Source organism: Panthera leo, chromosome A1 (genome assembly GCF_018350215.1).
Source record: "Panthera leo isolate Ple1 chromosome A1, P.leo_Ple1_pat1.1, whole genome shotgun sequence".
Classification (NCBI taxonomy): Eukaryota; Metazoa; Chordata; class Mammalia; order Carnivora; family Felidae; genus Panthera; species Panthera leo.
Window position 1 is genome coordinate 100,355,906 of NC_056679.1, and position 15,978 is coordinate 100,371,883.

General features: G+C 38.7%; 1 protein-coding gene across 12 annotated transcripts in view; it reads left to right on the forward strand.

The window, feature by feature from the left end:
- Window positions 1-919: 919 nt before the first annotated feature.
- LOC122216754 (zinc finger protein 474) overlaps window positions 920-15,978 on the forward strand; it is a 61,791-nt gene continuing 46,732 nt past the window's right edge. For 4 of the 12 annotated variants that reach the window (XR_006201126.1, XR_006201133.1, XR_006201134.1 and 1 more), the window contains exon 1: window positions 926-1,097. The gene's annotated coding sequence lies outside the window, so the exon portion shown is untranslated. Of the gene's footprint in view, window positions 1,098-15,978 lie in introns of all 12 variants that reach the window. The other 8 variants (XR_006201138.1, XM_042933821.1, XM_042933817.1 and 5 more) reach the window with 6 other exon arrangements.

Consider the following 15,978-nt stretch of genomic DNA (forward strand, 5'->3'; position numbering starts at 1 on the left):
AGATTGTAGTATTTCTTCTGTTTTTCAGCTTCTCTTTTCAAAAATATACAGCAGCCTTTTCCTGTGTTTATAAACTGTTTTACCTCCTGAGCTTTAGTGCGTACAGACTATTTCATCATAGGAATGTACCACAATTAGCTTAATGTCTCAGAGTATTTTTAAATACGGGGCTTAAACAAATAATTATTTCAGATACATTCTAAAATGTTTTTAAAGTTGTTTGCTATAGTGGCATCTGGGTAACTCAGCTGGTTAAGTGTCTAACTCTTGATTTCAGTTCAGGTCACGATCTCACGGTTTGTGAGTTCGAGCCCAGTGTTGGGCTCTGCACTCACAGCATGAAGTCTGCTTGGGATTCTCTCTCTCCCTCTCTCTCTCTGCCCTCCCTCACTCGTTCTCTCTCTCTCTCTCTCTCTCTCTCTCTCTCTCTCAAAAATAAATAAACATTAAAAAAATAAAGTTGTTCGCTATAACTTAGGACACATTAGAAAATAAACTACCCATAACTTCTACATCTTATATGTCCTTCTACATGTACTCTTTGAGAGCCATATTTGGAGAATATCCATCTCTGTCTTTAAGAGCCCAAGCTTCCTCAGTATACATGATGCTTTTTAAAGACCTTAGAAAAGATCAGTAAGATAATCAGTAAATTTTGTTTCTTCCTCCTTGGAAAAAAAAAGTTTCCACTCCATTCCCACTCTAAGAAGAGCCTTGTGACTTCAATTCATGCACCTCTCTCCTTGTTGGATGCTTAGTCCATTGGTAAAGTTCCTGGAGTCACCTTAAAAGAAAGCTGAAATCCATACCTATTTTACTGTTGGTTTTCCAAGTTCCTTCACCCCTTGTTGTGGATCTTTCCAATCCGTTACTAGAGAACTCAGTCATATCCCTTTTGTTGACAGGTTGCCAGGATACCTCTAGGCGACAAAGGCTGGGGCTCCCCTTTCAAGCAGCCGCACACACTGTAAGAATTCTTGCAAGAGGGAATGTGAATCCTGGAGCTAATTCTGCCCGTTTCCACCAGCCCCCTCCCTGAGGGGCTCAGCTGGCCGTGCTAAAAGCCACAGTAGAAAGGTGAAAACGAATATTACAAGGTGAGGCTCTCTCTGGGAAGGCATGCTTTTTCTCTGTTGTCTAACAAATCAGTCTCCAACCACCCCTTTCAACTAATAATAGATTCTTATTTTAGGTAATCCTGATCTCCACTTCTGTCTCACTGTTATACTCACTGTTATACTCACTGTTATTCTCTAGTGAAAAAGCAAATACTTTCTCACTAGAGAAAAGGAATCTAAAATAAAATAATTAATGATTGAATAAAAAAGACAAGTACTGCTACACAAAATAACAAATATCATTTTACTTTATTGGATGATGCTGGCTATGGATTACGGATTTTAGTGGCTAAAAGAGAACCAAATTCCATTGGAAGCAATAATAGTATTTAAACCTGTAATTATTTAAAAATAATTTTCTTCAAAGAAAGGTAGAAAAAATACATTTTATGTTAATCTAGGATTGTATGTGTATTAACCAAATTATCCTTGAAAGAAAAAGGGGTGATAAAGGCTATAGTTACTCAAATGATTTGGCAGATTTTTTTTTTGAGATGAAATGTACATGGAGAAATGTAACTAATCTTAAGTTCTTAAATTCAAGTTTCAAAGTCAGTGGGTTCAACAAATATATATATATATATATATATATATATATATATATATATATATATATATATATAACCATGTAAACCATCACCTTAATCAAGAAATAGGACATTTCTATCCTCAGAAAGTTTCTTCATATCCTTTCCAGTCAATCATCTTTCTGTGAGCACCCATGTTCTGATATCTATCATTAGAGAATGATTGGCTATCCATGAACTTCATATGAATAGACTCACACAGAGTGTATTCTTGAATCTAACTTCTTTGACTCAGCGGAATGTTTTCGAGATCATCCCATATTTCTATGTGTATTACTGGTTCAATTCTTTTTATAGGGGAGTGTTAATACATTATAGGATTATTCCGCATTTGTTTACCTATTCTCCTATTCGTTAATATTTGGCTTATTTCTAGCTTGGGTTTCCTATAACTAAAGTTGCTTATATCCATTCTCGCACAAGTGTTTTGGTAGACATATTCTCCTGTTTCTTAGGTTCAGACCTAGGATAGAAATTGAAGGTAGATGTATGTTTAACTTTATAATGGGGAAATGATATGTCGCTATGGTTATCATTTGCGTTTCCCCGACTAATGAAGCTGAGCATTTTTACGTGAGCTTGATTGGAGACTGGTATTTTGCTTTTATTAAGTTCACATTCTTTGTTCCTTTTAGAGACTTCCTTTCTTGTTTATACCATCTTTACCAATGTGTAACTCACATCCAGTAATATGTGCACATTTTAAGTACACAGTTTGAGGAGTTGTGACAAATGATTACATCCACCCACCCACCAATTATATCAGTATGAGAACACGTCCATTAATGTTTGTAGTGCAGTCTCCACCCACCCATCTGTCTACCTGCGAGCAATCACCAATCTATTTTCTGCCACTTGCAGATCAGCTTTGCCCGTTCTAGGGTTTCATGTAATATTTTAGGGTAATATTATAGGGTAATATTGCAGGGTAATACTCTGCTGTGTGAATATTCCATAATTTGTTTACTTGCTTACCTGTCGACATACACTTGTGTGGTTTCTTAAATTTTTCACCATTAAGAGCAGAAGCTGCTTTAAACATTTGTACATGTCTTTTGTGGACATATGTTTTCACTTCTCTTGGGTAATTATTTAGGGACAAATGTCCATGTCAGTAAGTGGGTGTAGGCTCAACTTTGTGAGATTCTGCCAAACTGTTCTCCAGAGTCTTTATGTATTTCACAAGCCCTCCCAAGCATGTAAGGGAGTTCTGGTATTTCTGTATACCACTAACACTAACACTTAGTGTTAGCAACCTTTCTAATTTTAGCCATCCTATTGTGTAGTATTTCTGGTTTTAGTTTGCATTTTGCTAATGACTGACAATTAATGATGTTGAATTTTATTTCATGAGCGTATGGACTATTTATACTTTTTCTGTTGTGCAGAGTTTGTTCAAAGCTTTTGCCCATTTTTAAAAATTGGGTTGTTTGAAATTTGTTCATAGATACATGTACATATATTATGTACATGTGTGTATATATATCATATATATGTGATATAAATCCTTTTCAAATATATGTCTCATAAACATTTCTTTCCAATCTGTAGCTTGGCTTTTAACTTTCTTAATGGTGGTTTTTAAAGAGCAGAAGTTTCTAATTTATATGAAAGAAAATTTTGAATGCTTTTTCTTTTAAGTTCAGTGCTCTTCTATGTTTTGTCTAAGAAATCTTTGTATCTATCGAGGTCATGAAGATATTCTCCTAATTGCTTTCTTCTAGAAGCTTTATAGCTTTTATACTTGTACGTTTTATATATTATAATTTTTATATTTAGTTCTCTGAGCCATTTTGATTTAAGTTTCATGTGTGGTGAAAGTAAAGAGCTGATATTAGCTTTTCCCTGACATGTATCCAAATATTCCACCACCTTTTGTTTAAAAGATTTTCCTCCCTCCATAAATTGCCTTAGCATCTTTGTCAAAAATCAATTGACTGCATATGTGAACCAACCATATATTTATCGACTCTCTTCTGTTACATGAGCCCATTTATCTGTCTTTATTGGCATTGTTAATTTTTAATAAGCCAGCTCCTCTTGGCTTATAAGCAGTGCAGCACATACTAAAAACAAATATACAAGTGGAGTCCTTCCATGACTTCTTGCCAGTGGAACTATACGCAGGAGTTTGAATTAGGTTAGACATTTTTTTCTTGCATGCTGTAGAAATGTTTCCCTTGGAAATAATCTGATTTTAAGTGATTCTTTAAGAAAAAAAAAATATCTAGTCAGAAATGTATTCAAGAATGATAATCCCAGACAAATATAGATTTTTTTTCCAATGCATTTATACCAAATGATACATGACCTTAATTTTCATTCATTCATTCAATAATTTGTTGAGTGTCTACTATATTCCAGGCACTGTTTTGGACAAGAAAAGATGGAAGGAGAATATTTCATAAGTTCATAAGTTTTGCAAGGAAGTATTATTTATAATCTCCACTCTATTGCCTATTTAACAGCATATTTATAATTATAATTACAGAGAAAAAAAATCTTTGGTGAAATAAACATCAGATTAAATGTCTTCATACATTCCTATGAATTGACAGAAAAGTATCAACACTCAAGTGTTTACAAAGGTACATCATTTCCTCAGGTTTTCCAGATGTGCTGTCACTGTCAAAATATATCCATTCCTCTGAGCCTCAGATTGTAAGCTCTCATTTCTGTCATTTGCATTTTTCAGCTTATTTTAGAATTAGAATTTCATGTATGATTTCTAAGAGAGATTTCTTTGCAGACTGGACCTTAATACAGCTCTATGTAATATCATCTAAATAATTTCCCCAGCTTCTCTGGTGAATGAAAGATTTTCAAGAATATATGCAATTCTAAAAAACAAAGCAAAACAAAACAAAACTGTAAGTAGTGAAGAATGCAAACAGTTCCAGAACACCCTTCCTGAGGAAGCAGGTGATGATTCCTGTGGAGTCTTTTTTTTTTTTTTAATGTTTATTTTCATGAGAGTCAGAGAGAGACAGTGTGTGAGCAGGGGACGGACAGAGAGAGGGAGACACAGAATCCAAAGCAGGCTCCAGGTTCCGAGCTGTCAGCACAGAGCCCAACGTGGGGCTCGAACTCACAAGCTGTGAGATCGTGACCTGAGCCGAAGTCGGTCACCCAACCAACTGATCCACCCAGGCGACCCTCCTGTGGAGTCTTAAAAACACAGCAGCATTTCCTACATATCATAGCGTACAAGTATGGCACTACACATAACACACACCATGTTGGGGCAGCAGGGAGGGAGAATGTACGGGAAGCAAGCTCTTGAGAGGTGGAAAGCAATGGCAAGCTGCAAATAGAACGTCCAGAGTGCAGTGTGGGCGAGAGGTTTTTTTGAGAGAAGATGCTACAAGGAGTCTGATGCAGTCCTACACAAGCAGAACTTGGTAGAGTTCTGGCTGCACTGAGTGCTCTTTTGTGAATTCACACTGATTCATGGTTGGATGTTTCACTGTTAAAATAAAATGGAGTCTCATTTGTATGCTCTAATTCAGGAGTGCTCAAACTTTTCCTATTAAATGCCCAGATAGTAAATAATTTAGGCCTTTTAGGCCATATGCTCTGCAGTTGTGGGGCAAACAGAGCCAAAGTTAAACACGTAAATGAATAAGCATGACTCTGGTCCAGTAAACCCTTATTTACAAAAAGAAGTAGACAGCTGGCCAAATTTGGCTAGTGAGCTGTAGTTTTCTGACCCTTGTCTAATCTTCATTTCTGATGAAATACCTTCCAATTTCATACATTGGCCTTTAAAGGCCTCTGGCTTTTAAACAGTTGGCTTTGGAATTTTTCTTCCTCTGAGTGCCCCATAGTCTGTAGTTCTCTTCTAAAGAAATATGACTTCCAAGGAGAATAATTAAAGTTTGAAAGTCATCTGCACTCAGAATGCATGTGATCAAGAGAGACCACATATAAATGAGCTCAGCTCAGGAAAGCCAAATTGTCAGATCTTTCTTCAGCTTTCTGCCTAATCATACAGCACCCAGTGCCTGATTTCGCTAGTCATGTATCAGCTCTGTCTATCTATCTATCTATCTATCTATCTATCTATCTATCTATGTATCTGTCTATCTCCATTCTTGGGGGAAGATCCGAGCCATCGATGTTGTTGCTCATTAGTTAAGAAATAGTCTTTGCCATGAGGGCTTGGTCCAGCACATAGTCCTTGGCTGGATTCTCATTTCCCTTGGATTCGGTAGAGTTATACTTCTAAAGCTAGAATACCAATTCCTAATTCCTTGAGGATTACAGGGAACAAGGTTTAGAGGCCCAGGTATCTCCAAGACTTGAGAGAATACCACAAAGCTGGCTGTTAGCCCTTCCTTTCCAAAGTTCCTGTTAATTGTATTTTCACCCCTCTATTTAAATAGGTTTGTTTCTGTTTAAAATTTTATTTTAAAGTTTTAATATAAAATCAAGCTAATTTCATTCAGCTCGTTCAGCATTCAGTTTATTTGGTTGGCACCTACTACGTGCCTAGCGCTAGGAATATAACTGTGTAGGGAGAAAACAAGTCCCTAATGTCTTGGAGTTTACATTCAAGTGAAGGAGACAAATACTATACAAGTAAATAAGACAAAAATATAGTAAGTGCTGTGAAGAAAATAAAGAACAATGTCACTATGGTGGTATCTGTGTCGAAAATGGGGGCAGAGGTACATGTGTGCATGCGTGTGTATTCTGTGTGTATGTATATGCATGTATGTGCTCATGTGTATCTCTGCATGTAGGGGGGGTGTGCGTGTGTGTGTCAGTATGTGTGTTTGAGAAAGAGAAAAATTATTGGAAAAGGTGTAGTCAGGAAGGATCTCTTTGTTTTTTTGTTTTGTTTTTACTTAAATTTTTAAAAATGTTTATTTATATTTGAGAGAGAGAGAGAGAGACAGAGGATGAGTGGGGGAGGGGCAGAGAGAGAGGGAGACACAGAATCTGAAGCAGGCTCCAGGCTCTGAGCTGTCAGCCCAGAGCCCAATGCAGGGCTTGAACTCCCGAATCACAAGATCATGCCCTAAGCCAAAGTTAGACGCTTAACCAACTGAGCCACCCAGGCGCCCCTGTTTTTCTTTTAAGTTTATTTATTTTTAAAAGAGAAAGACAGCATGCGAGCAAGGCAGGGGCAGAGAGAGGGGAACAGAGGATCTGAAGCAGGCTCTGCACTGACAGCAGAGAGCCCGATGCGGGGCTTGAACAAATGACCTGAGCCGAAGTTGATGCTTACCTGACTGAGCCACCCAAGTGCCTCAGGAAGGATCTCTTTGAATTGACAATATGTAAATAGAGAAAATGTGAGAAAACTTTACAAAGAACTGGGGGAAGATTCCAGACATTTGCACGAGGATGTGCAATGCCCCTTTCCAATCCCTCCCCTAACCTACCCTGGATTGAGAAGGAGTTTGGATCCTTTGAGCACCTGAAAGGTGAGCATGGATAAAGCCAGCACTGGCAGGAGAGAGTAAAGAGAGACCAATCAGAGACTTCAAGAACAACCAGGTCACAGAGCGTCTTCGTGGCCAAGAGTTTGGAATTTGTCTTGAGAGTAGTGGGACAACCATGGAACATTCAATCTAGAGAGGTTTAGGATCTGTTTTGTGATTTAAGGAGTCGGATATGACTGTTCTGAAAAATAGAAGCACAGGGTGGTTGTTCACCAACTACCGCTGTTCACCAACTACTGACCCATTGCCACTGAGGCACATCTGTTCACCTGTCTGGCAGTGAACTTAATACCTAGCCATATCGACGAGAGATGTGGAAATGTTTCCATGTGAATTAATATAATCTCACAAGGGGTTATCCAGTATCCAAGGGGTAGAACTTTGATGTGACACTGGTGTAAAAGAATGTAGGAAAGGAGGTGCATGAAGATGCAAAAGGCAGAGAGAGACAATAGGAGGCGAGAAAGTGAGCAGGAAGTGTAAGAAGATGAGCAGAGTGGGAAACGATGTTTATTTTTCTGCCAAATCATTATTAGACGATCATACGGGAATAAAGAAATGCTAAATGTTGTTCTAGTGTCTACTAAGGTCGTGCCTTTTACCCTTCCTCTTGCTCTCTTCTCCCCGACCCCTTATAGCCCACACAAGTCCACACTAAGATCGAGAACCTAGTTGGAGAGCTGGGGCAAAGGAAAACACCCTCGTGATCATTTCAGCCTGAACTCCCCACCACTGGGACTTCCTCCAATGCAAAAGATACAATCAAAGGTTATTTTAGTAGAATTACTGTGAAATGAACAAAGAACAAACTGAGAAGTAATGAGGATGGGAGAAGAAATAAACAATTGGAGATGGAGTCAGAATTCAATTTCCAGCCAATAATTGTCCTTATTAGTACCATCTGACCTGATTACAGTCCAGCATATCATTACCAAATAAGTGTTAGATGGATCCTGGCATGGATTCATTGCTAAGTGAAGATTCTGACAGTGACTCTCAATATATTCTCTGACCTAGAAAGAATATGTGTAGAGATGTGTGTGCGTGTGTGTGTGTGTGTGTGTGTGTGTCTATGTTCCTGTGTGTGAGCATTTGGAAGCACAGTGCTCAGTGACGTGATAATAAATATAGCTAATAAAATTCCAACCTCTTGCTAAGCAAGTATATATATTCATTGGAAGGACAGAAATATGTATATTTAATTTGTGAAAAACTATTTACATTATGGATCATTTGAAAATCATAAATGTGTAATAAGAAATTAATGTTTACATTACTTGAATCATTTCATGGCATTTTCCCTCAAAAATACCAAATGATTATGCAACATTATAGTAAGATAAATCTTGGATTGCTTTACCTACTCAGTTCCAAGCGAACCATCCTATATATGAAACACATGACATTTTGATCAACAAAAATTAAAACCATATTTTCCTCTTCATAGCCTGTTTCCTATGTCAAATACTATGTCAAGTGGAGTTTAATTATTTTAGCTATTACCATATTTCTGGGGAACAAGAAATTTCCAAATAAATTTTCAACAGAGACTCCCAGGAGAAGCTTATTGATAAGTAGCATTGGAATACTGTTCCAGCTAAAATTACTTAACTGGACACTGTCCATTGCTTTCCTAAATAAAATAAGGTCTTTTGTGATTCATCAACAATTTAATTATCTTTAATGTGATGGCATCTATTTCAATGTTAATTTTATAACTGGAATTTTATAACTAACCAAAAAGGACCAAGATTTATAGCCTAAAATCATCATTATTCTGCATGATGTACACAGGACAGGTTCTAAATCTCTGCATCTTCAAATATTGACTCCATAGCATCTTGAGATAAGTCAGCCTGTTCTATCTTTTTGTATAAATGTGGTCTATAAGATCTTAGTATTTGAAAAGTCAGAAAACTAGGAACACTATGGAATGAACAAATAAATGAAAACCAGCTTAAAACATTTAAATGGAAGCTTCTAGGAAGAACAGTGGTGGGGGGTGGGGGTGGGCGGTAAGTAAAGCACTGAGAAATTGCCAAAGCTCACTGAAAGCAAATGGGGATTTGGCTAAGTACATCCCAGCTGCACTTGCCCATCCTGAGATCCAGGGTAACAACATAGTTCTCAAGACAGAGAAAAAGGGAAAAGCTTTTTAGATAAAAAGCTTAGAAGGCACATGACAAATTTGCCTAATTTGTCTTTTTAGTGGAATAGCCTTTCTGGAGAGCACTTCTGGGCATGCAAAGTCAGGAAAGGGAAAAGAGGAGAGACTAAGAGGATCTTCATGATGTCTCTTAATGGTCTCCCATGGACGGAAGCTGATGGAGTTCTCTGATGGAGTTCTCCTGGGAGCTGGGGTAACCACAGCCATCACAGAAAACCCATATAGGGAAAGAGCTCTCCTAGACCCTAGGACTAGGGACCCTATGCTTGGTCTATCCATTCTGTAGGAAGAGAGGAGAATGACATGATTTAAATAATACTGTAGGACTAGTGCAATAGTTTTGTCCTTGAGGGAAAAGCCAAGACCATCAGCGGTCTTGTTGAGCCTCCGATGACCTCCAGACTTCTTACTTTGATAAAAAGATATGCGTCTTTTTCTTTAAGTGACTGACGGGAGTAGGATTTTCTTTATGTTCAGCGATGTTAAATCTTTTTTTTTTTTAATTTACTTATTTTGAGAGAGACAGAGCTCAAGCAAGGGAGGGGCAGAGAGAGAGTGAGCGAGAAAGAGAATTCCAACAGAGCAGACTCAGCACTGTTCGCACAGAGCCTGCTGTGGGGCTCGAACTCACAAAACTGAGATTGTGACCTGAGCTGAAATCTAGAGTCAGACACTTAACCGACTGAGCCACCCAGGTACCACTGACAAAAAATCTTAACCATACATAATCAAAGTAAACATACAGTAAAAATTAGCCTAATTCATGGCTGGAAGGGTAGGGCTATTTTGAAATATCTCTAATGAATAATGTGTTATTGGTGGTGGTGGTGATGGGAACACAAAAATTATGTCACAAAATATCTGTTCTGGAGTCTACTGCCAGAGGCAGCATTCTGCGCTGAATGAATTATTAAATAAATCCAGGTCCAGGCAGGCCTTCTTACCACATCCAAGTGCCTGAGACAGTGGTGCATTTATTAGAAGGACACATGTGCTTGGAAATACAGAAGAATCTAACAACTAGGCCGCAGGAAGCACAAGACCTACCTGTTCCAGGGGACTTACTAGCCAGAGAGTTGAGTAGAATCTGTTCTCTGGCCCAGACACCAAAATAATTAGTAGGCAATTTTTCATAAAGTTTCAGAATTCTAGAGGAAAATCGAAGGAACTTCTCAACCAAGCTCTTTTGATTTCTGCTGAGTAGAGTGATATTTCCCCATTGGGTGTTCAGCTTGATGTTCATCTGGTCTCTTTCTTGAATTGTTGAAAAGTCTGAGGAGAACTAGAGACCATAGCCTGCTTCTCTTTTTAAGAAAGGTGGAGAGAGAGGCCTGTCCACAGTCGGGCTCGGCAAACCAGACCTCGTCATCGCTTTTCCACCTGTGAGGTGACTGCTTCCTTTCATACCTGACATGATTGACAGGGATAACGTCTGAATGTAGTTTTCACTTCTAATTTGGAACATGGCGGCCCAAGCTTCTTCTTGTATCTGATAGGAATACCATGACGTTCCAGGAGCACAGATATTCTCTAAACGTAGAGTAAGATGTAAAGACTAAAGAACGTCACGTGTCTTCTGTGCCCACGTAACACTGTCAGCTCCGAGTGTCCTGTCATCAGCCTGTTCCCAACTCTACTGTCTTCCACCCACAGTCACCCCTGTCCCCTTTATTCTGCCTTCCTCTTAGGTATCATTAATTTGTTGTGATATGTCACTCTCTCTCACTGACCTCTCTGCTTTAGCAACCATTACTGTTACTTTCCCCAAGAGGGGAATGTGATTGGATCCGTTCTTCTTTTCATACCACACCATTTCATAGACTTGTCAGTGTGCTTACAGATTGGCAGCTTTTTGGCCAGCACCCAGCTCTGTTCCAATCTGCCCTGATTGGGGATGGGGAGTCGAGTCACATATTTCATACTGATTTGATCTGATAATGGGAGAGAATGTGCTCCTATATTGACTTTTCAGTATTGCTTTCCTTTGCAGGATTGTAGGTTGGAAGGTCTTTGAATAAAATGTGAACACAATATGATTTGAGTTGGCCGAAGAATAGAAACTTTGGAATCCCTCAGAATATCTTAGTGAAAGGAGAATGATTTCAAAAATCTATAGTTAGTCTCCTAATTACATTTTCTCACATGCTGAGTTTATGAAAATATGGAGAAGAAGACAGGCATTAAAGCCATATGGTGACAATTATGATAACATACTTACCATCTACCACACTTCATGCTAAGCATTTTATCTTACTTTTAATCCTCACGATAACTATGGAAGGTGTTATTATCCCACTAAACATAAGATGTAGCTGAGACACTGAGAAGTTACATATCCCAAGATTCCACAACTGATAAGCATTTTGGAGCTAGATTTCAACTGGGTCTGAATTTATAGGAGGGGTACATAGAAAGTACTTTGGAGTGGAGACTAACAGAGTATTACTTGAGTCTTTGCTATAAGCTACTTTTTCTGCTTTTGTTCAGCAAATAAGACCTTACCAGTGGATTTCACAGTTAGCTTGAAGTTTTTTCCACAGATGTGATAGTGGCAAAATTAAGATCTAAATGACCAGATCCCAGGCCACACAGAAGGGTGAATGTGAACTGGTATAACACCCCAAAGAAAGATGCTCTTTGAAATAGTTTTTTTTTTTCATTTTTTTAACGTTTATTTATTTATTTTGAGAGAGAGAGAGCACAAGCAGGGGAGGGGCAGAGAGAGGGAGAGAGAGAGAATCCCAACACAGAGCTGAACTCACAAACTGTGAGATCATGACCTGAGCTGAAACCAAGAGTCAGATGTTTAACCAACTGAGCCACCCAGGTGTCCTGATTCCTTCATTTTTTTAATTTCTGTCTAAATGCAGCAAAATTCTATAGCAAAAGTTTGCTTTCTTGTCCAGAAGTATTTGTCAGGATTTTTAACAGAAATATTTAGACATATGTAAAGCTACATAGTAACATAAGGTGGGACATGGAGGAAACTATTTGAAACAACATTAAACAGATTTTTTGAGAATTGGAGGAAACCTACAAAACTGGCTTTGTGTATTACACATAGTCTCAAATGTTAGGTGCACATCACATTCTGTAAATCAAAGCGATCTATTTTCCTACTACATGTTTGCCTTTAGAGAAAATTCTGCGATGAATCCTTTTAGGAAACTAAAGAACTTCCTTTGGGTAGTCCTTAGATATGAAGTGTTGATACTCTCCAGATTTCGTTATTCAAGATCTTTTTTCAATCATGTGTTGCATGTGTTATAAGAAAATCTATAAAGGGTTCTCATTTCCTATAAGGCAATCAGATTTCCTGAAATTAGCTATAGTGCTTTTCATAATTTGCTTTCAAATTACCTTTCCTGTTACTTAAATCTGTTATTGATTATTTTTCCCCTCTGCCTTTTCACCCACGTCTTACTACCCATCTGCACACACACACACACACACACACACACACACACACACACTAATTTACCAACTCATGTATACACAACCATTTACACACACCCATCCATTCACACCTATCCACACTTCCCAACCACTCATAGTCATCTAAATGCACATGTGCTCTCATATACATACCACACTTAGCAATTCATATCCGTTCACACACTCACATATGTCTCTACACTCACATCATACCTATCCATTCCTTTATCCATACACCCACATCCGTTCACTCATACCCATGTACAAACCCACCCTCATTCACTCATATCTATCTACACACTCATATACACACACTCACTATCAGCTCTCCACGTTCCTGCACTCACATGCCATGTTCCCACCCACGTACAATCCCACCCATCTGCTGACACCCATCCTCACACCCCCACCAGCTAATATTCATCTACACACTCACACTCATGTACCCACTCACCCATACACACACACATCTCCTCACACCTAATTACATACCCGTCTGCTTATAGGCATACACACACTCAAACGCTTCCTCCAGAAATCTTCACACGTGCCATACATATGCCTGTCCTTCCTGCCGCAAACCAAAGTCCCACAATTCTTCAAGCACATCGTACTCTTTTAGATTCCTACACCTTTGCATATGCCTCTGTCTTTGTCAGCTGGAAATGTCTTTCTGTCTTCCCTTCCTATCTAAATCCTCTCCTTCTTTCAAGAGCCAGCTCAAATGACATTGTTATTTTATGCACAAATGTTCATAGTAACTTTATTTGTAATAGGCAAACTATAATGACCCCAAATGTTCTTGAACAGGTAAAACAAATTATGGTACCTACATACCATAGAATCATACTCAGTCATTAAAAGCAGCTAATTATTGATACCTACAGCAACTTAGATAGATCTGCAGGGAATTGCCCTGAGAGAAAAAAGCCAACCCCAAAAGGTTCCATTCAGCATGATCCCATTCTAAAAAAAAAAAGAAAAAAAAAAGAAATTCTAATGTTTGTTTATTTTTGAGAGGGAGAGAGAGAGAGAGACAGAGTGCAAGCAGGGGAGGGTCAGAGAGAGAGGGAAACACAGAATCTAAAGCAAGTTCCAGGCTCTGAGCTGTCAGCACAGAGCCCAACATGGGGCTTGAACTCACAAACCTGAGATCATGACCTTGGCTGAAGTTGGATGTTTAACCGGCTGAGCCACTCAGGCACTTGGACTTGATCCTGTTTATAGAACATTTTTAAATGAAAAATTATAGAAATGGAGGACAGATTAGTGATGTCTAGGAGTAAGAGATGGGGACTTGGAGGGAATGGTGGGAGAGAGAGAGGTGGATATAAATTGGTAACAGGAGAGATCATATGTAATGTTGGAACTGTTCAGTATCTTGGCTGTAGGTACATATGTTCATAGGTGGTAAAATTGTATAGAGCTTAATCTACACACATGTAGTTGTTGAACACAGATAAAAGTGGATTGTATCGATATCAATATTCTGGTTGAGATATTATAGTATAATTTTGTACAGTATTACCATTGGGAGAAACTGGACAAGGGCAGGAGGGATCTCTGTATTATTTCTTAAAACTGCCTGTGAATCTGTAATTATCTTAATAGAAATAGCAGTTAATAATAAAATCATCAGGGCTGCCTGGTGAGTTTGAGCCCCGTGTCGGGCTCTGGCTGACAGCTCAGAGCCTGGAGCCTGCTTCAGATTCTTTGTCTCCCTCTCTCTGACCCTCCCCCGTTCATGCTCTGTCTCTCTCTGTCTCAAGAATAAATAAACATTAAAAACATTTTTTTAACAAAAATAAAAAATTAAAAAAAAATATATAATCATCATGTCATCTTCAGACCTAACATTAACATTAATTCTTAATATCGAGATAACAAAATACATTTTAAAGGATCACAATGTGATCAAACCAAATGGGGTGAAATGCACCTAGGAAAATGTAAACTTCTACAATTAGATTCAAATAGTCAATCACATCAATGTAGACTGAGGGAGACCTGGTTCAGCAGCAGATTATATGGCCACAACTAAGGTCTGGGGACACAAGGATAAAGCAGAGCAACGGTTGTTCACCACTGCATTAAGCAACACCTCTGAGGCTAATTTACTGAGTAGGTCTTCTTTGTAAGGAGCACACAGCCCAGAAAACATGAGGGGATGTCCCGTATTTTGGGTGACTACATCATGTTACTACAGTGCTTTTCCTGGTGTGACCCTCTTCTACCAGTAGAGAAGTTCCAAATGTGACTCAATTATTGACAAAATAGTCTCACCTCTGTATTAAAATCAAATCTACCTCTTTTTTTCTGAGCACTACAGGTGTAATGCCTGAAGTTTCAAAACCTCCCACAAAAGACCACTAGAGTCGTAAGTCAAAGCCAAGTGGCAAGGGTCGTTTATTGCAGGTTCGAACCTGGTCCTCTGCGCACTCGTCACCGGTGACGCAAGAGGCCACGATTAGGGTTGGTATAGCGTTTTTATAGACAGAGACAAATAGCACAGGGGAGGTTTCAAATTATGAGGGGCCTGATTAGTTGATTTTAAAGTAAGGACATTTATTGTTCTCTAATTGGGCGTCCTTTGTCCTTTGGCAGGAAGGCTTTGTCCGTTACTTGTGGCGGGAGGAAGAAAGGGGGAAGGGGGTAGGTGAGGAATGTGCTAAGCAAGGAGGTTTACAGAAGCGAGAAATGCCGGTTAGTTATATACAATCACTCATTCCATTACATATCAGACTACATTTAGGAAGTTTTACAGCCCATTCTACTACATAGCGGGTTACATTCAGGAAAGGCCTCACAATGCTCGTAGCAAACAGCAAGCAAAACAGACTTCTCAGCAATTGTATTTCTTATCAAAGATCCATAATAAGCAGAAAAGAGAACCTAGCTTTAAACTAAGGCAGGGCTGTCATTTGGATTCAAAGCTGTTCCTTTCACAGGCAGTATCTCCAATGTTCTTGGGCTGTTTGTATAGTATATTCCAAATTTTGTTTTTGCTTTTCTCATGTTTATGTAGTACATATACACTGGGTTTTAAATGGCTAACCCATGATGGCCATGAACTATTGATGCCATTTAATGGGGTTACACAGAAAGTGTCATTGGTGCAGCATGTTGGGGAATCCTTTTTGAGCTAGGGCTCTGTAGGGGAGGAAAAAGTTTCTCTACCTTTTTGGCTCGGTGACAGGGACTGCAAAATACACTGACAAAAG